A 21,682-nucleotide genomic window follows, 5' to 3' on the forward strand; every position below is an offset into this window, starting at 1 on the left:
GTTTGTTTTTTTAATTGTTATTGCTATTTAATCTGGATTCTGATTACACAGCTCTGTTATGATTGTAATTTTCAGCATGCAGTCCTATGCACATTGCATAATGTTCATGCCTAAGTACCTTATTTTCTGAGGTGTGACAATATCTGGTGTGGTGTCTTCATTTGGTTTCCACGTGGTGTTGTGGCATGGAGAAGCCTGTGGCCTGTCATGTGTGCTTGCTGAGCCCGCTGTTCTCCTAGTGTTTTCCTTACTTCCCTGAGATTTTCTAGTCATTGATGTCCTCTGCCGATGAGGACTGTGATTTCTTCTCTCCCAGTCTGTCCGCATTTTCTTGCCTTTGGAAGCAGCTGGGATTCTCAGAGCTGCTTTGCAGGGGGCAGAAAGAGCAGACTTGCTGTGTCACTCCCACCCCAGGGAAAGGCCAGGGACAGAGATGGGACCTAACTCACATGCTGTCCAAAGAGACCTCAGATGTGGTGGCCAATGTCACTTACAACACAGGGCTAGTCTGTCTGTAGTGATCATAGTGTGGCTGGATCCACAGATGGGAACAGACGGTGACTCTGGATGTGCCCCCAAAACCAGATGACACAGGCTTTAAGGCCAGAGTGAGGGACCTGTACTCAGTCCAGGAACTGGTGAAGTTCAAGGGAGACAGAGAGACCCAGATGAACAGAGAGAGAGAGATAGAAGTCATGTCAAAGGAGGTCTTCCTTTGTGACTCTGTCACTTTGCAGTGTGACCTGGGGTGGGACTTATACTGACCAGCTGCAGAGAAGTAACTGGACACAGAAGTAACTGTCACCTTCCAGGAGCTATGCTATCCTCAGAGTTTTGGGTGTGGGGCAGTGGAGTTCCTTTGGTTTTCATTGGCACTTTCAACACTGTAGGGATCAGAAAATCAGAAGTGGTAGATGGTCATACAATGCGGTGAACTGGAGGCATCCTGGCTGGCATCTCCTCAGAACCTTCTGGCCTGGCCCAAGCTGGGAGCAGTCAGGAGAGTGGAGTTTTGGCCAGTCTCCAGGTGCTGGTTGGCAGAGCCAGCACTGCCACACATGGAGGTCCACATGGGCAGAGTACACAGAGGGATGGAGAGCCTGGTGCCTCTGCAGGGACTGGGCTGGACAGAAGAGAGTGGGGCACAGGCCTGTTTGTGGCTGAAAACTCACCTGCCCTGCAGAGGCCCCCAGAATGTCCTCACTCTCTCCAGAATTACATGGCATCTGGTGACCTGGCAGGCATCACTGGTGCACATCCACAGAGCCAGGAGCCAGGACCACAGATGGCTTTCTGCCCATGACAAGCCTCCCACACACTTGGTGAGCTCAGTGGAAACCAGCAGTGAGGGTGTGTCTAGTGGACCCCCAGGGAGAGCTCTGAAGGCTCAGGCAAGCAGGCAGTGCCTTGGCTCCACCCTGGCTCTGGGAATTTCCCCCACTGCCAGGTCACTGAGATGTGCGCTTGCCCACACACCTTCCTGGTGCTTCCTCAAAACTGTACTCCTACCCTTGGCTCAGCCCAATCTGTATCCAGCCCCATTTTTCCATGACCTGCTCGAGGACTTGCAGGGTCTCCTATCACTTGGTTCAAACAGACTGATTCCACTCTTCTCTGAAATCTACCCAAGCTGCATCCCACATGCCTGTAGATGTAGTCACTAAGTATTTCTATTTCCCATTATGAGTTCTGCATAGACCAGTGAACTATTGAGAGATGAGTCTTTGTTTCCAATCTGTGGGGTTATTTTAAACCATCAACAAGGAAGTATTGAGGCCACAACAGAGCAGTCACTGTGTTCTGGGTCTGAGGTACCCAAGAGGGCACTCCCCACTAAACTTCTGGATTTTTGGCTATACATGCATTTTGTTTTGCTTTTGTTTTTGTTTTGTCTTTTTAGGGTCACACCTGTGGAATGTTGAAGTTCCCAGGCTAGGGGTCCATTTGGAGCTGCAGATGCTGACCTACAGCATAGCCACACCAATGCCAGATCCGAACCACATCGGCAACATATGCCACAGCTTGTGGCAATGCAGGGATCTTTTTTTTTTTTTTTAATATATATATATATTTTTTTATTTTCCCACTGTACAGCAAGGGGGTCAGGTTATCCTTACATGTATACATTACAATTACATTTTTTCCCCCACCCTTTCTTCTGTTGCAACATGAGTATCTAGACATAGTTCTCAATGCTATTCAGCAGGATCTCCTTGTAAATCTATTCTAAGTTGTGTCTGATAAGCCCAAGCTCCCGATCCCTCCCACTCCCTCCCCCTCAGGGATCTTAACCACTGAGTGTGGCCAGGGATCAAACCCGCATCCTCATGAATACTGGTTGGGTTCTTAACCTGCTGAGCTACAAAAGGATCTCCCTACACATGTGATTCTGAAATGTTTCGTTCTCTTTCTTTCTTTCTTTCTTTGTCTCTTTCTTTCTTCTTTCTTTTCTGTTTTCTTTCTTTTCTTTCTCTTTCCTTTCTGATTTCTTTCTATCTTTCTTTCTTTCTTTGTCTCTTTCTTTCTATCTTTCTTTCTTTCTTCCTTTCTTTCTTTCTTTCTTTCTTTCTTTGTCTCTTTCTTTCTTTCCTTCTTTCTTTCTTTCTCTTTCTTTTCTGCTTTCTTTCTTTCTTTCTCTCTCTTTCTTTTCTTTTCTTCCTTTCTTTCTCTTTCTTTCTTTTCTCTTTTCTTTCTTTCTTTCTTTCTTTCTTTCTTTCTTTCTTTCTTTCTTTCTTTCTTTCCTTCCTTCCTTCCTTCCTTCCTTCCTCCCTCCCTCCCTCCCTCCCTCCCTTCCTTCCTTCCTTTCTTTCTTTCATTCTTTTTTCTTTTTTGGCCACATTTACGGCATACAGAAGTTCCTGGGCCAAGGACTGAACCCATGCCGCAGCAGCACCCTGAGCGACTGGACTGACAACGCAGGATCCTTAACCCCATGAGAAACTCTGGCTGTAAATGCTTTTAAGTAAAACTTAATTTATCTCACTTAAAATCGCTACTAGTAAGTGTGGGCCTTTTACAGTTAGTTTAGTTACTGACATAGTGGGGTTTATTGTCACTGTCTTACTTTACATCATGTTTGCCTCACTTTTCTTTATTTCACTGTGGCATAAGCAGGAGATCTACCCCTTGACATTTACATGCACAGCACAACATTGTTAACCACGGGCATCTTTAGAACTGATGCTTTCCAGCCACACATGTTTAAACTGATTTCATTCTGATGCCTGTGCTCTGTGTTCAGGAGCTGTCCAGGGCACAGGGACTAGAACAGAAGCCACCCTGCCCACCTGAACTTGTGAAGAGAAAACTGGAACAGGGGAGTGGGAGCAGGGCCCCCTCAGACACTCTCTTGAGCAGGGCATGACACAGTGGGCATAGTCAGTGGGGTCTCCAAGCCTGTGTGGCAGCTGTGCTTGGGCCAGGCTACCAGTTAAAGGGCAAGAACCCAAGGCAGGAGGGCTGACTGAGCAGGATAAACCACATGGCCATGGTCAGCCCCAGTTCTCCTCTGTTTCCTTTCCAGTGTGGGGGAGGCAGCTGGCACCCTTGGGGGAAGAGGTAGTGAGTTGATATTCCAGGATCCACAGCCACTCAAGTCCTGGGGCCTGGGCAGCCATGCCACCTGGACCATACAGAGCTGCACTTCCCTCATGAGGTCTCCATCTCTGAGCCCCACTAGCCAGGAAGCTGGGTGATGGAAAGGGCTGTGGATTCCTACAATCCTGGGCAGTCCTGGAGCCAGTGCCCACACCCCTCTGTACCTTTAGTACATCCCTAGGCAAGAGGGGGAAGACTAGGGAGCAGCCACACCTGCTTCAACCCATGCTGTGGGTAACAGTAATGAGAAGCTTGTGTGAGGTGGGTGGGCTGGGTCCAGAGGAGAAGCCAAGTGCCCAGACACACACGCACACGCGCGCACACACACACACACACACACACACACACACACACAGCACATATGTGGTCGCATGCACAGATGTGCCACTGTGGGTGGTGGAGCTACAGGGGATACCTATATCAGGTGACATTGCTGTAATCTTGGCCACCAGCACAAGGGGGCTGGCATGGGACACCAGTGGCCTTCTTCATGTTTCTATTCTTTTTTTTTTTAACTTTATTTTTTTAGGGGCTCATGTGTGGCATGTGGAAGTTCCCACGCTAGGGGTAGAGTCAGAGCTGGAGCCCGCAGTCTATGCCACAGCCACAGCCATGTCTGCAACCTACACAACAACTTACAGAACTGCCAGATCCTTAACCCAATGATCAACCCTTATCAAGTGTGCGTCCTCATGGATACAAGTCAGGTTTGTTTCTACTCAGCCATAATGGGAACTCCCAGGTTGCTATTCTTTAGGAGGTTCTTGGTGTCAGGGAAATTACAGGGGCTCCCCAAACTCAAACTCACCTGTCTCTGTAGCAATGGGACTGTGTGCCCAGCTAGCCAACACCACTCCAGGACTAAGCAGGAATCCCTCAAGCCCACCACCACCAGTGTCCACCTCCAGGTCAATTCCTCCATAGACCTGCCTCTACCTGAGTGGATGATACAATGGAGCCCAGGGGAAATGTGCTAGTTGTTTCAAGACCTATGTGGCCTGCTTCAAAAGTTCACATCTAGATTAACTAAGTAAGAATAGCTAGAAAACCTGTAAAAATGTTAAAGAGGGGCTGGTCATGGCAGCTAAGAAGACAAATAAAGCTTACTGAAAGGCCACCATAAGTAGGAAAAGCCTTGCTAAGTCTGAAAAAATCCTGGACACCGCTTATAAAAAGGGACAGATTCAAACACATGGAAATGAAGTTTGACATGGGGGGGAACCCTCACTGAAGTCAAAGAAAATATGAAACTGAAAAAACTTTTGCACTTCTAATGCCCTTAATGAATGAGGAATTTCTACCAATCAACTTTTTTTTTTTTTTTTTTTTTTTGTCTTTTGTCTTTTTTTGTCTGTTGTTGTTGTTGTTGCTGTTGTTGCTATTTCTTGGGCCGCTCCCGCGGCATATGGAGGTTCCCAGGCTAGGGGTTGAATCGGAGCTGTAGCCACCGGCCTACGCCAGAGCCACAGCAACGCGGGATCCGAGCCGTGTCTGCAACCTACACCACAGCTCACGGCGTTAACCCACTGAGCAAGGGCAGGGACCGAACCTGCAACCTCATGGTTCCTAGTCGGATTCGTTAACCACTGCGCCACGACGGGAACTCCCCCCAATCAACTTCTTAAAGGCAAAGAGATGGGAAATGATGTGACCTGTAGGTCACAATGCAAAGGGAGGAGAGATAAAATATGCATATTGACCTCACTCCTAAATGATATGCAGATGGAAAGCAAAAGCCATGGCAGCAAGCATTTCTCACTTCAGCAGTTTTCAAGGTCACAGCTGAGAGGGAAGGTCTGAGGGTCAGGCGGTCTCAGAGAGTGCAGCTAGGGTCAGTGGGCACCACCAAAACCCTGAGTTATAACCACAGACAGAGGTGACTGACAGCACCTCCACATGGGGGAAGAGCAGGGGACTGGGGCTCCCCCGGGCTCCTGGGTACTTGCCAAATGGAAAGACCTGAGTGTTCAAAAACAAGAACCATTAATAAAATCATGATGGATCCATAATATGCATGTTACACAGCCACTGACACTGGCCCCTGAAGGTAATGATGAAGATCTCTAGTGTTGGCACATGCAGAAGCTCTGCGGTGGCCTGTGGGCAGGAACAGAGCACAACTGTGATACACAGCTCTCCGAGGGGCACTGGACACATGGGAGGGGGTGGAATGAGGGGCAGTGGGACAAGGCCAGGCCTCCCTGGGATAATCAGCTTGGTCATAGGCCCCTCCCCTGAAAGCAAGAGCTTCCAGGTAAAGGGCTCAGGGCTGATGCCGATCAATGAGATGGGCCCTCGTATGGATGGAATGACAGTGGCCTCACAGTTCCGCAGCTGCCAGGCACCCACTCTGCTTTGTGTCTGAAGGCAGTTGGGAGCCCTCGTGGTCTCTGACCTGCTCTGGAGCTTGCGCGTTTTTCCTGTTCTGACCCACTGACCCTCTCATTCACCTTGTTACTGTTTCTAGGGAAGAGGTGCACCTCCATCAGCAAGAGGTCAGAAAGGTGAGCGAGACCTGCACCCTCATCCCTAATGGGATCCTTGGGGACAGAGACCACTTAGCTGGTGACTCCCTTCCCCCTGAGCTGTGGCTAAGCTGACATTAACACTGGAGCTACTGAAGGTAAGCAAGGGGGATGCAGCCCCTCAGGGGGCTGAGGGCTGCCATCTGCAGCCAAGGGGCACAGGCTCATGTAGGAGGCCAAGATCAGAGTTTAGACATCTGGAGTGGGGAAGGGAGGGTAGGTGAGATTAAAATGGAGAAGAGAAGTGATGGAAGTGGGAGGATGGGGCAGAAGGAGGTGGTGAAGGGGAGAAGGAGGAAATATGAATATGAACATTGAAGGGGAGAGCAAGAGGATGAGCAGGAGGAGGACCAGCACAGAAAGGGGGAGCAGGAGGACAGGAGGCCAAGACCAGCCCAAGCCAGCTCCTTGGGGTTCTGATGGGGTCCCTGCAAAGGTTGTACCTATGTGATCCCCTGGTTTGATGCTCAGACCCAGGGAACCTCAAGGTACTGATTGAGGCCTGGGTGGGAAGTTGCTGGCCTGACTCAAGACCAATTACAAGAGCTTCATGTCCACATCAGTATCCTCATGACACTGCTAACAAGCAGGGGGAGAGGAGGAGTGAAGGAACAGCTGGTTATGAGGGTTCAGGTACACAGGTCCATCTCATCCAGGCTCCACCTGCCCCTGGTGTCCCTCCCCTGTGAGGAAAGAGGACCCTCCCCTCAAGGAAAGTCAAATTTCAGGTCAATGGTTCAGGGATGCTCCTGGCCAATGGGTTGGGCTTCACTGTGGGTGAAATGGCAGTGACCCCAGAGTTCTACCTGTTGCCTAGCACCCACTCTGATTCATGTCCCCAGTTGAAGGCCCTTGTGGTCTCTGACCTGCTTTAATGCTCGCCTGCCCCCCCTGCTCTGACCCATGGGCCCAAAACTGGAGTCCATTTATACGGTGAAGACCAGCTCTAACAGTGAGAGGTCAGAAAGGTGAGCAAGGCTTGCACCACATATTGACTCTTGGGAACAGAGGCAACTGGGTGGGTTACTCAGTCATCCCTGTCTCAGCCAAGAGTATGCCAAACCCAGACCTCACCATGAGCCAGGCACATGCAGCACCTTGTGTCTCCAAGGGGTGAAGGCTGCTGGCCACGTTGCCCAATTCCATGTGAGGAGCTCAAGGTCAGAGCTCAGAAAACTGACTCTAGGTTGGTGGCACAGGGGAAAGAGGATAGACAGGGAGAGTTTTCTGGAGGAGGCACAGGAAGGGGATGAAGGGGAGGAAAGATGAGTGGAGGGGAGGAAGGAATGAAGGTGCTGGAGGAGAAGTAGACCAGGAGGAGGAGAACAGAACCAGAGGAGGTGGATGGATGGAGGAGGAGCAGTGGCTCCAGGCCAGCCCAGACCCAGCTCTATGGGGTCTGGGTGGGGTCCCTGCACAGGGACCAGCCTGTGAACAAACCAGTCCCTGGTTTGATGCTTGGACCTGGGGAATCTCAGGGAGCTGGGTGAGGACTAGGTGGGAAACAATTTGCCTGATTCCAGTCCAACTGTAAGGGCTTAGTTTCCACATCAATATCCTCCTGGCACTGCTAGCAAGCAGGGGGAGAGAAGGAGTTAAGGAAGGTCAGGGTTGGAGGACTAGCTGGTCATGAGAGTCCAGGTGACTATGTCCATCTCAGCCACACCCCACCTGCTCCTGATCACACTGCCCTGCATGATGGAGCAAGGACCCTCACACAAAAGGAAAGTCATTTTTCATGTTAAGGATTCAGTGCTGCTCACGGCTAATGCGATAGGCTCCCATGTGTGTGGAAAGGCAGTGACCCCAGAGTTCACCCCCTGCCCTGCACCCACTCTGCTTCATGTTCCCAGGCAGTTGTAGGCCCTCGTGGTCACTGACCTGCTCTGATGCTTGCTCACCTGCCTGCCCTGCTCTGACCAACCTGATCCCCACTCCTGCCTGGTTACCTTGCAACCATTTTTAGAAGAGAGGCCCATATTCAACAGCAAGAGTCAGAAAGGTGAGCATGAGCTGCACCCTTTTTCCCTACCAACAGCTCAAGGACAGGGGCCACTCATGGGTTCCTGAAACACTCAGGTCTGGGGCTGAGGTGGAAAGGACCTCCAGCACCAGTCACTGAGTGTGCAGCCCCATCAGGGCTCTGTGGGGTATGGGCTGCCGCCAGAGGTGCCCAAATCCCTGTGAGAAGCCTGAGTTGAAACCTCAGACCCCTGATCCAGAAAAGGAAGAGGGGGAGGAGGAGGAATGGGAGAAGATGCAGGAGGTGGAGGAGGGTGGGGAGGATGGGGATGAAGGAAGCTCTAGCTGGACCAGAGTTGGATGGAGGAAGGAGGAGGTGAGTGAGGAGCACTATAAAAGACAGGAGGGCGAGGAAGTAAAGGAAAGATGGTTGGAGTCAGAGACAGAGGACACAGGAAGGAAGCAGAGGAGAAGAGGGGGTGGTTGAGGTGAAAATGAAGGTGAGATGAACAAGGGAGTGAAGGAGAAGCACGGGGTGAGGGTGGGGGCAGACCACCCAGAGCCTCTGTATTGAGTTCCAATAAGTGTTGCTTAAAAGTTGTACCTGACTGAGGCCCTGGTTTGATGCTAGGACCCAGGGAACCTCAAGGAGCTGGGTGAGGCCTAGGTGGGAAAACTCTGGCCTGATTCAAATCCAATGGCAAAAACTTAGTGTCCACGTTGGCTTCTTCCTGGAAACCTCTAAGAGGGAAGGGGAGAGGAAGAGTGAAGGAAGGTCAGGGTTGGGGGACCAAGTGTTCCTGAGTGTCCATGTGCCCAGGTCCATCACAGGCCACAGCTGCCCTGGTCACCTTCCCCTACAGGGTGACATCCCAGTCCCTGGAGAGGATGACATCCTTTTTTATGGGCTCAACGTTGACCCTGACCTCTGACATCAACACAATTGTGGGTGGAATGACAGTGAACTGGCAATTCTGCCTGCTTCAATGACACCAACTCTGTTTCATGTCCCCAGGCAGATAGAGGCCCTCGTAGTCACTGACCTGCTCTGGCAATCGCTCACCTGCCTGACCTGCTCTGACCCACGTGATCCCCACACCCACCTGCTTACCTTGTTACCATTTTGAGAGGAGAGGCTCACATCCAACAGTGAGAGTCAGAAAGGAGAGCTTGAGCTGCACCCTCACCCCCTACTGATTTATCAAGGACAGAGGAGGGTGGTAGGTACTTGGAGCATGCAGGTCTGTGGTGCAGGTGACAAGGACCTCTGACACCAAATCCTGAGCATGCAGCTCCTTCTGTGTTCCATGGGCTTCAGGCTGCTACCAGGGGCATGTGACTCCCTGTGAGGAGCCCAAGGTTAGAGTTCAGACTTCTGCCCAGAAAAGGAAGAAGGCAAGAGGAGGGTCAGGAGAGGTTGCAGGAGGTGCAGGAAGAGAGAGGATGCAGGAGGAGGAGGATGGGAAGGAAGAAAGGTCTAGTAAGAGGGAAGATGGATTCAGGAGAAAAGGTGGATGCAGGAGGGTGCAGGAGGAGGTGATTGAGGAGGAGAAGTAAGGACAGGAGTGAGAGGAAGAGGAGGAAACATGAATGGAGGTGAGGTGGAGGATTCAAGGAAGATGGACCAGGAAGAGAATGAAGAGCAGGAGGAGGAAGAGGAATAGGTTGATGAGGGGGAAGAAAGGACTGAGCAGGAGGAGATGGACGGATGGAAGAGGTGGATGGAAGAGGATGAAGGACACATGTGGTGGGGGGCAAGCAAGGGGTCCAGGCCAGCCTAGAGCAGGTGGTATTGGGAGCTGGGTGGGGCCACTTAAAGGATGTACCTGGTTTGATGCTTGGATGCAGTGAAATCCATCAGCATGGTGAGGCCTGGGTGGAAAATTGCTGGCCCAAGTCAAGTCAAACTGAGGCTTAGGGTCCACATCAGTACTTTCCTAGAAACCCTAGCTGGGAGGGGAGAGGAGGAAAGAATGATGGTCAGGGTTTGGGGACAAGAGTCAGCGAGGGTCCATGTGCCCTTGTCCATCTCCCTATCACCTTCTCCTGCAAGTTATAGTCCTGCCCCTGGAGAGGATGACACCCTTTGTTATAGACTCAATTCTAATCCTGACCTCTGACCTTGGCCCTTGTGGGTGGGATGGCAGCAACCCCGGAGTTCCACCCACCACACAGCACCTTCTCTGCTTTGTGTCCCCAGGCAGTTGGACAAGACCTTCATGGTCACTGACCTGCTCTGACACATGCTTGCCCTCCTTCCTCTGATCCAGTGACCTGACCCCCAGTCTACTTATACAGCAGAGACACAGCTTTGACAGTGAGAGGTCAGTGAGAACTGCACCCTCACCACATACTGACCCCTGGGGACAGAGGCAACCTGGTGGGTGACTCCATCCTGCCTGAGTCCATGTGAGGGGGCCCATGCCAGATTTCAGAAACTTGGATTTCTGGGTGGGGGGCAATTCATGGGAAAATGGGGTAGTGAGGGGAGAGGATGCAGGAGCAGGTCAGGAGGGGGAGGAAGAAGAGGAAATGTGAAAGTAAGTTGAGGGGAAGAAGGAAAGAAAAGGAGCAGGAAGAGATGAAGTGGAGGATGGGTTGGAGGTGGAGGATGAATCAGGAGTAGATGGATGGATGGACGGGGAGCAGGGGGTCCAGGCCAGCCCAGACCCTGCTCTCTGGGGGTTTGGTGTGGTCCCTGCAATGGTTGTACCTGAGTGAGCCCCTGGCTTGATGCTTAGACCCGGGGGGCACAGGAAACTTGGTGAGGCCTAGGTGGGAAATAGCTGGACTGATTCAAGTCCAATGGCAAAGGCTTAGGGTCCACATCAGTATCCTCCTGGCACTGCTATCAAGCAGGGGGAGGGGAGGAGTGCAGGAAGGGTTAGAGAACCAACTGGTTGCAAGGGTCCAGCCCAGCCAGTCTCAACTTGCCCCTGGTGATGCTTTCCTGTATAGAAAGAGGACCCTCCCCAGTGGAAAGTCAATTTTAGGTCAAGGGCCCAGTGCTGCTCCTGGCCAGTGGGATGGGCCCCACAGTGGTTGGAATGTCTGGGAGTGGCCCCACATTTCCACCTTCTGCCCTGTACCCACTCTGCATCATGTCCCCAGGCAGTTGGAGGCCCTTGTGTTTGCTGACCTGCTCTGACGCTTGCTCACCTGCCCACCCTGCTCTGATCCATCTGATTCCCCACACCGACCTGGTAACTTTGTTACCATCTTGAGAGGAGAGGCCCACATCCAACAGGGAGAGTCAGAAAGGTGAGCATGGGCTGTACCCTCACCCCCTACTGACACTTAAAGAGAAGAGGCCTGTGGTGGAACACTTTGGTCTGAGGTTGAGGTGACAAAGATGACCAGCACCAACCACTGAGCCTGCACCCCCTTAGGCCTCCATGAAATGTGGGCTGCTGCCAGAGGTGCCTGAGGCCCTGTCAGGGGCCTGAGGTCAGGTCTCAGAACCTCAGCCCAGAAAACAAAGAGGGGGAGTAGGAGGGAGGGGAGAGGTTGCAGGAGGAGGAGGAGGATGGGAGAGGATGCAGGCATAGGAAGAGGAGGAGGATTGGGAGGAAGGATGGTCAAGTCAGCTGAGAGATAGACATAGGAGGAAAGGTGGATATGGGAGGATGGAAGACTGGAGAGTGAGGAGGAAAAGGAAATTTTAATGGAGAGGGAGGGGGAGGATGAAGGAGGTGTAGATGGAGGAGGCATATGAGAACCAAGCAAGAGAGGGAGGAGTGGGATGTGGATGGAAGAGAATGAAGGTGAGATGGAGTAGGGGCTGAAGTAGAAGCCACAGGTCCAGGCCAACTCACATCCTGCTCTATTTGGACCCAGGCGGTGTTGCCTAAACGTGTGCCCATGTGAGCACCTGCCCATGTGAGAACCAGAGAAATATAGAAGCTGGTGAGGCCTGGGTGATCCATCACGGACCTGAGTCATGTTAAACCCCAGGGGCTTAGGGTCCACATCATTATCCTCCTTGAACCCCTAAGATGGAGGGGGAGAGCAGGCGTGGAGGAAGGTCAGAGTTGGAGGACCATGTGTTCCTGAGTTTTTCTGTGCCCGGGTCCATCACCTACCAGGCTACAGCTTCCCCTGCCATCTACACTGCCAGGTTATATCCCTGCACCTGAAGAGGATAAACTCTTTGGTTACGGGAACATTGCTAACTGAGACCTCTGGCTTTGGCCCTATTATGGGTGGGATGGCAGTGGCCCAAGTGTTCAGTCTGCTGCCTGGCACTCACTGTTTTCTTGTCCCCAAGTAGTTGGAGGCCCTGCGGTCTCTGACCTGCTCTGACACTCGCCCATCTTCTCCACCTCTCCTGCCCTGTCCCACCAAAGAGGCACAGCTCCAGCCATGAGAGGTCACAAAGGTAAGTGTGACTTTCACCCACACCACATAGGGACACTAGGGGACAGAGGAGCTTGGACCAGTCTGGTCTGTAGCCAAAGTGACAAGGACCTCCAGCACCAACCACTGAGTGTGCAGCCCCCTCAGGGCCCCATGGGGTGCCATTGGCTGCCAGAGGTGACAGAATCCCTGCAAGGAGGCCTGAAGCCAGAGCTCAGACCCCTGCTCAGAAAAGGAAGAGGGGGAGGAGGAGGAGGGGAGGGGATGCAGGAGGAGGAGTTGGACATGCAAGGAAGCTGGATCAGGTGGAGAGATGGGTGTAGGAGGTGGAGGGAGGTGAATGGCTGGTGGAGGAGCAGTGGGTGGGGAGGAGGAATGTGGAGGGAGACCATTGCAGAGGTAGGCGGAGGAGATATGGACCCTGGGGAGTGGGCAGAATACAGCAGTAGGACAGTGGTGGACAAGCGTGGAGGGAAGAGGAAGGTGGGGAAGTGATGGCTGGAGGTGGAGATTAGGGAGGCAGAGGAGGAGGAGGAGAGGCCTGGATGGAGGGACAAGGAGCAGCACAGGAGAACTGAGGAGGAGGAGGTCTGCACTTAGGCAACTTTCCAGGGCCCACTCATCCCTCAAAGCCTCTTCTTTGGCCTGAATCCTAGAGGTTTCCCATCCATCCTGCCTGAGATCAGAGACCCCAGCTAGGTGAGCATGTGTGGTCTGTGGGCTGGGGTGGGGACATAGAACCAGCATACTGTCCCCCATCATTCCATGAATCATCTGACCCACAGACCCCAGCCGTGTTCTCCATTGGCTACACCTTCTTTATGTTGTCCCAGAACAGATGTCTCCCACCACATGAACGGGGAAAATGAGCCCCTTCCCCCTGTGACCTGTTCACAAGCATGAACCTAGGGATGGTCTCATAGCACAGAGGCCAACTGTGGTCAAATATGTCATCTTTTCCCCAACCTGCCCCTCCTCCCGATAGGCTGGAACTCTTCTCTGATTCACCAGCTAGAATTAGCTGAGAGTTAAGAAGAATGGAACAGATGGGTGCCTCCTGTCCTAGAGACCTCTCATCCCCACATCCCAGTCTGCCTTCCCAGTGGGCACATCTGGGGTAGGGGTATGGTTAAGGAAGAGCTTAGTGGTTAGGAGCAAAGGGCTATCCTTGGCTGGGTAAGCACCTTGGCTGGCATTATTTAAACCTGTGCAACTTCCACTCCCAACTTCAGAGACTCAGGGCCCAGAAGGTGGGGAATCCGGCTCGGAGCATTTTTCTTAAAGTTCACATATCAAAGGCAATTGCTAATGTATATGACTGAAAGGTTTTTAGTGTATTAGCAGAGCCATGCCACTATCACCACTCTTTCCACCTTCCACTACCTCACCAAGAAAATCTCTTATCAGCAGATACTGCCACTCAGCCCTCATGCAGCCCTGGGGACCACTGACCTCTTCCTGTCTCTCTGGCTCTGGCCTGGCTCTGTTGGACAGGGCACCTCCTCGGAACCTCACAATAGGAAGTCTCTGTGCCTGCTTTCTTTCCTGAGCATCATCTCTCTCCATGTTGCAGCACATGGCAGTGTTTCATTCCCTCTCTGTTTGAACGATGTTTCACCACATCCTGGGCCTCTGGCCACCTGTCCAAGGAAACTTAGATGGGGCCCACTTTTTTGTTCTTGTGAGTAGCTCTTCTGTGAACATACCTGTTTAGAGGTCTGCATCCCAGTCTTTACCTCTCTTGGGTTTATACCTGGGAGTGGAACCGTTGGGTCATGTGGTGGCTCTTCATTTCACTTTTGGAGAAAGGACTGGTTTTCCATAGACGTTGCACCACTTTACAATTCTGTCAGCCATTAGGAAGCTTCCAGCTTTTCCACATCCTCATTTAATCAGTAACATTCACCTCAGTGGGTGAGAAGTTTGGCCCTCTGGTGGCTTTGATTGATTTGCATCCCCCTGATGCTAAAGTTGAGCCATGTCCCCCATGCCTGTTGTGCTTGTTCTCTACAGTTGGGTTGACTTTGGAGAAATGTCTATGCAGGCCCTTCGCCCATTGTCTACTAGGTCCATTTCTGTAGTGGAGTTAGGAGTTTGGCCATATTCTGTATACCAGGCCCTTATCGGTCAGGTCATTCTCACATTTTTATTCATTGTGTGGGTTGCCTTTTTCTTGGCAGTGTCACTTGAGCTGCAGCCACTTTAATTTTAATCAAGTCCAATTTTTCAATATTTACCTTTTGGTTCCTGGGCTTTTGATGCCTAGGCAAAATGTGAGTCCCATGAGCCTGCAGGGACTGCCCTTCCCTTGGCTCACCTGGGACAGCCATTGCCCTGGGCCTCTGGGCCCCCTTCTTGATGTCCCTCATCTCATTGTGATAGGCTCTCCCAGGCTGCTGGGAAGGGTCTGTAAGTGGAAGTGTTAGGATGTATAGGATGTCACCCACCCAGGTGGCATGTTTTTCTCCCCTCTGATCAGACAGACAGGGAGCTTCCAACAAGGAGCCCACTTTAACCTGTTGGTTCTCTGGAGATCTTTCATGCAGTGGAATATTACGATTTTTTCTTGCAGCATCAGAGATGGTGAAGCTGGAGACACTGTTGGCCCTGGAATGGACGGAAATAGTGGCCAAGTATGAGCAGGTGAGGCCCCAGAGGGAGTGAAGTCACTAGGAGCAGGTGTAGCTGTGGCAGGGGTCAGAGCCAGGAACAGGCAGGGAGGCCTGTTGGGGACCAGAGCCAGGTAACAGGTGAGGCCCAAGGATGTACTTGAGCAGGTACATCCCCCAAGTGGGGATCATAACAGCCCAGGTACAGACCACAGCCTGAGGGGCCAGGTTAGGACCAGGCGAGGATTCACATCTCTCGGGGGCAGGTATGTACCTGGTGGGATTGGAGCCAAGGTTGAGCAGGTGAGGTCCAGGGGGGTCCAGAGGCAGCAGGAGCAGGTGTGTCACTAGCAGGATCAGAGTAGGTAGGAGCAGGTGAGGTGCTAGCGACTACTCTTGGGGCAGGGTCTTGTGGTGGGCCCAGCATCAGGCATTCCTTGGCTCCCTCAGATGTTCTGCTTACACCCTAACCTTGTTGCCCTATCTGGGTTTCAGGGGCGCTGGTCAGGGTCTCCAGCAGCCCCATGGGATGATGCTGACCTCTCGCTCTACAAAGTCACCAACATTCTAGGTTTTTTTGCTGTGAGACATCTGGATACCCCCTCCCCTTCTCCCCTGGGAAGGGTTGCCATTTGCCAAATCACCTCTGGAGGCAGGACCCTTCAGCCTAGCTCGGGGCCTCCAGCCCTGATGGCCATCTGGGACCAGGGTCCACACTAGGCTCATGATGAGAGAGCTCAGGGAGGTGGTGCAGGCAGAACTTGGGGCTGGGCTGGCCTGGGCCTCAGTCCCGTGGCCTCCACACCCACACTGGGGAGAGCCCAGGGTGTCTGTCCAGCAGTGTCAGGGTCTGTCCAGCAGTGGGAAGAGGGACACCTCCCAGGGTTCTGCAGTCTGCTCCAGAGCCATCACCATCCTGGGGTCAGTCCACTTCTCTAGGTCTCCCAGGATCAAATGGGGCATGGCAGGGGCAGGGATTTGGGGGCACCTGGTCCCCACTACTCTACTTCTCTTGCCTTGCAGTCAGGATCAGCCTATCCTCAGCACACAGGGCCTCAGCATCCATGACCCCAGCACCCATAAGTTGAGAGTGAGAACCCATTCATGCTATGCTGGTGGGAGGTGGGATGTGGGAGGCAGTGAGGGGTGGCTGTGGTTCGCTGCTGCCTGACCATAGAGCAGTTGAGGGGTCCTCAGGCTGTGAGGGGTCTGTTCCCTCACTGGTTCCTCTAAGATCACAGCCCTGAGTCAGGGCCACTTTAGGGAAGTGGGGAGCTTGACTAACACCACCGTGTCCCCTTTTCCAACAAAGAGCCCTGGAGATCAGGCAAGCCACTAAGTAGGTGAAGAGGCTGAGAAATTGGAGTAAACCCTGGAGCAGTCAAAAGGTAGAAAGCTGAGCATCCTGACCCTGAAGGGGGCTGGCCTGTGTCCCCTGGAACTTCCCTGGCCACTCTAGCCCAGAAAATACAGGGCAGGACCATCCATGCGCACACCACAGCCTATTCTTTGTCGAGGGAGATGGGCACAGGTTCGGGCAGAGCCAGCCTCTCCTGAGCATCTTCTGGATGAGTCTTACTCCATCTTGCAGGGTGTCACTTGCAAACTTAGGGCCCCTTCTTTCCTGCAGATGCACCAGTGGATCTACAAGGGGATTCCTCCACAGGTGAGAGGACAGGCATGGCCTCTGCTGTTGGACCTGGAGAAAGTGAAGGCAGAGAACCAAGGGAAATACCAGGTATGGCCCCTAAACCTGTGCTTCAGGGACCCCTCACACATCCCAAGCTTTCCTGGTACCTCCCAGGCTCACAGGCCCAAGGCCCACCTGCCAGGAAAGCCATGTCCACCTCCTTGCTGCCTGTTCCCCTAGTCCAGTGCAGACACTGGGTCCAGAGTTGCACAGGTACCACCTGGCCCTAGAATAAGACTTCCCAGATACCTGAGGAGGACAGAGTCACAGAGCAAGGGACAGAAGCCAAGAGGAAAGAGTAAGGAGACCCCCACAGAAACCATAGAAGGAGATGGCCAGGCCAGATGAACCCAGGCTTGGCTGACTTGGGACAAGAAACAGGTCTCAACCCATTGACCCAAAGAGGTCCCTGCCCCTGGCCAGTTCCCACCATTCAGCCCCATAACCACGGTGGGTACCCCAGGTCCCACTGCCCAGGGAGGTTGCTCTATGCATCCAGGCTGGACACCATTGGCAGGGTACATGCAGTGGAAGTGGCAGTGACCGTGGCCATGGTTATCCAAGTGGCTTGAGGATGGGCAGACTGAGAGGCCCAGAGCGTGGTCAATATCCACTGACACTGTGGGAAAAGAGCCAGCATCACACTTAGTCCTCAGGCTCTCAAAAGGCCGTGAAAACCAGGCATGGGCTCCCCTTCTGGCCCTCTGCCTCACCCAGCCTGTGTGTGGTGGGACTCAGAGGGGTCAAGGGACAGAGGCCCAGCCACCCTCCCAGCCTCCCCACTTCCCTGGGACACCCACACCTGGGAACAGCCTCCCAGGGGACAAGCCCAGGCCCGAGGTGGTGGCACTGTCATCCTGGACTGCCTTGTGAGGGGTGGGTGTGGAGGGGATCTGGTGGCCTGGCCGGTGTGTCACTATTGGGTGGGGGTTTGGGCCCTTCAGAAGCCACAGGCTGATCATCCACAGGCTGGCATCCCCTGCCCAGGGCTGCTGGGCACAGGCTGTGACCGGGGCACCCCTGTGACCCTGCCTGGCTTCCGAAACTAGCAAAAGAAAGGTTCCACCAGAAAACACTCCCGTTGGGCCAGCAGCACCCACTCTGCTGTGGCAATTGATTAGGGTTCTAGATGTCTGACCTCACTGCCCTCCACCCCAGCTCCACCCACATAGAATGAAGGAGCAGGCCAGGCTCTACTCTCTGGACATCAAGTTTATTGAGCCACACCTTCCAAAACAATATTATGTTCTGGGAGCACTACAGCATCAAGTGAGGCCACTGAACCCCTGGTCCTGGGGCAGAGGGGCAGGGGGTTGGTGGCCAGGGGTCCTAGGGTTGGGGAGGCACAAGGATGAGGTGTGGAGCTGAGGTGGCAAGAGTGGGGCCTGTGGAAAGCAGCTGTGGGAGTGAGGGCACACAGGGTGGGAGTGGCCCTGAGGGTGGCTATCTGTGCCCTCAGGGGTCAACAGACCCCCATGGGGAGGGTAGGGGCACTGGGTAGCAGAAAGACTGGACCAGGACACAAGAAGATGGAGTGAGAGTCAGAAGGGTCAAAATGACACCTCACTTTGATATTTGTCTACTTTTTTAGACAATCTGTATCATTTGTTAAAGTAAAGTGTAATGGAGCCCCCAAGTCTATCACCCCATCCTACATTAGACCCTTCCCCATCCAGTGTCCCACACTCACCACATACTTGACCAGTGGCAGGTGTTTATAGTGAGGCCATTGTCCCCTTTCCAGGCAGCAGGCCCTCTTCAACCTGCTCGCAGCTTACTCTGTCTACAACAGAGTGAGTACCCGCCCCTGGCCAGCCTGCCCACAGTGGGGTCTGGTGCTGCCCCACCACCATTATGGCCCTCCAAGCACCACACATGCCTGTCAGCAACCCCCTGCCTTTCCTCATGACAGGACCTCCAAACCTTGCTGGTCCCAAGCACCCAGCATGCCTCATCTGGGAAAGGGGGCCATGGGATGGTACCCAGGCACAAATGGGAGCCCGTCCTATAGCTGAGAAGCAAGTGCCAGGGAGGGGGTGGTGGAAGCCTCCAAGGTGGTCCCTGCAGCTATGTCTGACTCTTGCAGGAGGTGGGCTACTGCCAGGGCATGAACCACACTGTCGCCATCCTGCTCATGTTTCTTAATGAGGAGGATGCTTTCTGGGCACTGGCCCAACTGATGGACAACCAAAAACACGCCATGCATGGTAGGTGACTGCCATGGACCACTGGATGTGACTCAGGATCAGGAGTCTCCCTGCAGAGTTCCCCCGGTGGTGGGGCTGGCAGGGACAAGCCTGGTCCATCTCCCCAACAGCAAAGGTCACCAGCTCCCCCCACAGCCCTCTGGGTCCTGTAACCACAGCCTGCAGCCCCAGCCATGTCCAGATTACTCCATCCCTGCTGGACTTTCTGCCTCTCTTCTGCCACCCACTGGGCCACCTCCAACCCTGCTGCAAGCCCCTGATCAGGAGAGGCCCAGGTGGCAGCATATCCCTGCTGTGCCCCCCACCTGACTCCAAAGGCCAGGAGATGTTTGTGTACACCCCATCCCCCATCCCATGGGTCACACTCCCTGCCCCTCAGTACTGGGACCCTCATCCCCCTGCTGCAGCCACTGTGGGAAAGGCCTGTGCCAGAGACAGATGTTTGCCTCATGCTCAGCAACAGGCACCCGCCAAGCTGGGCTTCAGTGAGCATTTTCTCAACCCCAGGCCACACCACGCCTCAAAGGCAGTCAGTCCTTTCTGGGAAGAGCCATCCAGCCAGGCTGGGTTGGGCCCTGCACACTGGGGTCACTGCATAGGGAGGAGGCCCTGGATGGGCACACAAACCCCTGCCAGACACACCTCTGACTTTTGGGTGGGTGATTCTTGTGGCTTCTCAGGCTCCTTCATTCATTCCAGGGTTCCTGAAACTGCAGAGACTGCAGGCCCATCATGATAAGATTCTGGACAGGACCCTCCCCAAGCTGAAGTGGCACCTGGTGAGTAGAAGTGGCCCTCACAGGGCCTGGCCTGCCTGCACTTTCATCTTCCTGGTCCTGGTGTGGCCAGGCCTGAGCTGGGGTCCACTGGCCATGGGGGTGGCTTCACGGGGCCCCCAGTGGGGAGGTTTGGGGCCAAGCAGGCCGTCCCTGATCACTTGTGCCTCTGTCAGGACAAGGAGCACATGTCCACAGCAATTTACACTAGTTGTGGTTTCAATGATGCTTCATTGACTGCGTAATTGTGCCCAGGGAGACCAGTTCCCTGAGGGACATCCCAGGGGAAGCCCAGAGCCCTGGGGAGGGGTCATCTGGGTTCCTCAGGCAAGCCGTCTTCCCCTGGGCTCCTGGAGGGAAGGCTGGGTCAGCCCAGGAGGAAGGCAAGCCTGTGCCCACCCTACAGTCAGCCCCAGCCTCTTCTGAGGAGCTCCTATGGAGCATGGGGCAGTCTTTTTTCTCCAGGTCAGCAGAGGTGCAAGCCAGGCCCTTAGGATGCCAGGTGGCCTGATGGGGACCTCATCAGTCCACTCAGTTTAGAGCTGTAGGACCTTTTGGGAGACAGCCTGTGGGACTGCAGGACCCAGAGGCAGTGGGGGCTCCTACCCTGTGCTGCGACACCCCCCACACACACACCTCATGCCCTGCTCAAACCGCCCCTCCTGGGCCTGCTGTCCCCAGACACCATTCTCACTCACACTGAAACTAAGGGATGCATACCTCCTGGAGGGTGAGCAAATGCTCACAGCCATGGCCTATACAGTCATCAAGCTGCACAGAAGTGAGTAAGCCTGAGCCTGGGTCACTCAGGCCACAGAGGAGGGCCAGCTGACACACAGGCTGGGCAGGAGCCCTAGGAGAGGTGCTGGGAATGGGGCCGGCCCCTGGCCATGGCACTGCCTTAGCTCTGCTGTGGCTCTCCTAGGCCCAGCAGAGCATGCCTGCTGCCCCCAGGGAGGGGCCCCAGGGTGGGGGCTGAGTCTTCCCAGCAGGGCCCTTGTTGGCCTGATGGCATCTCCACCCCCAGAATGCCTCCTGAAGCTACCCCTTTAAGGACTGCATGAGTTTCTCCAGGATATGATCTCTAGGCCCTGGCCCTAGAGGATTACGCAGTGATCAAAAGGCTACAGGCCTTGATGACTGAGCTGTACAGGAAGAAATATGACCTTCCCCCCTGGGTGGGCTCAGCAGGGGTCTTCTCCTAATTCTCCCTCCAGGGGAGTGACCCGTGGATCATCCAGGGCCTTCCTGCTCACCCTGTCCACCTGCTCCTCTGCTCTAAGTCTCAGCCATCATGGGCTGGGCCTGGGGGCAGCCTCTGCAGATACTGACTCTAACCTTTCCTGGGCTGAGGGATGGTCTCAGGGTGGGGCCGGGTTGGCCATTCAGGCCACTGGGAGCCCCACCCTGCACAGACTGCACAGCCTGGGGAAGACACTGACCCCAGTATGCTCACTTCCAGCAGAACCTGAGGAGTTCCCCACAAGGTCCCTGGGCCTGGGCCTTGCCTGGGTCCCTCCCTGGAACCCAAGCATCAAAGAACTCTCTGGAGAGGATGGGCTAGCCCTCCCTGGCCCACCTGCCCAGCACCAGCAACCCAGACCCTCACCTGGCCAGGCCTGCCTGAAGGCTGAGGAGAAGCAGCAAGAAGGGGCCATGGCATCAGGACTCCCTCAGAGGCCCAGGAGTCTCTGAGTCTGGCCTGTCTGTTCCCATCATTGGGCATACTTCAGGACAGGATGCAGCCATGGAAATGGACTTCCCTGCCCAACATTCCCAGAAACTATGAGTGTCCACTCAAATGGCCAATCAATATAGGGTCCTAGCTGGAGTTTTGGGACCTTTGCCCTTCAGGATGGGCCAAAGTCACCCTCAGGGCCACACTGCAGGCCTAGCCCTGCAGCCCCACCAAGGCCCAAGCCACAGGTCCTGCCCCAGCCCACTGAACATGCAGCCACAG

This window comes from Sus scrofa, chromosome 2 (assembly GCF_000003025.6).
Source record: "Sus scrofa isolate TJ Tabasco breed Duroc chromosome 2, Sscrofa11.1, whole genome shotgun sequence".
In the NCBI taxonomy this organism is placed as follows: Eukaryota; Metazoa; Chordata; class Mammalia; order Artiodactyla; family Suidae; genus Sus; species Sus scrofa.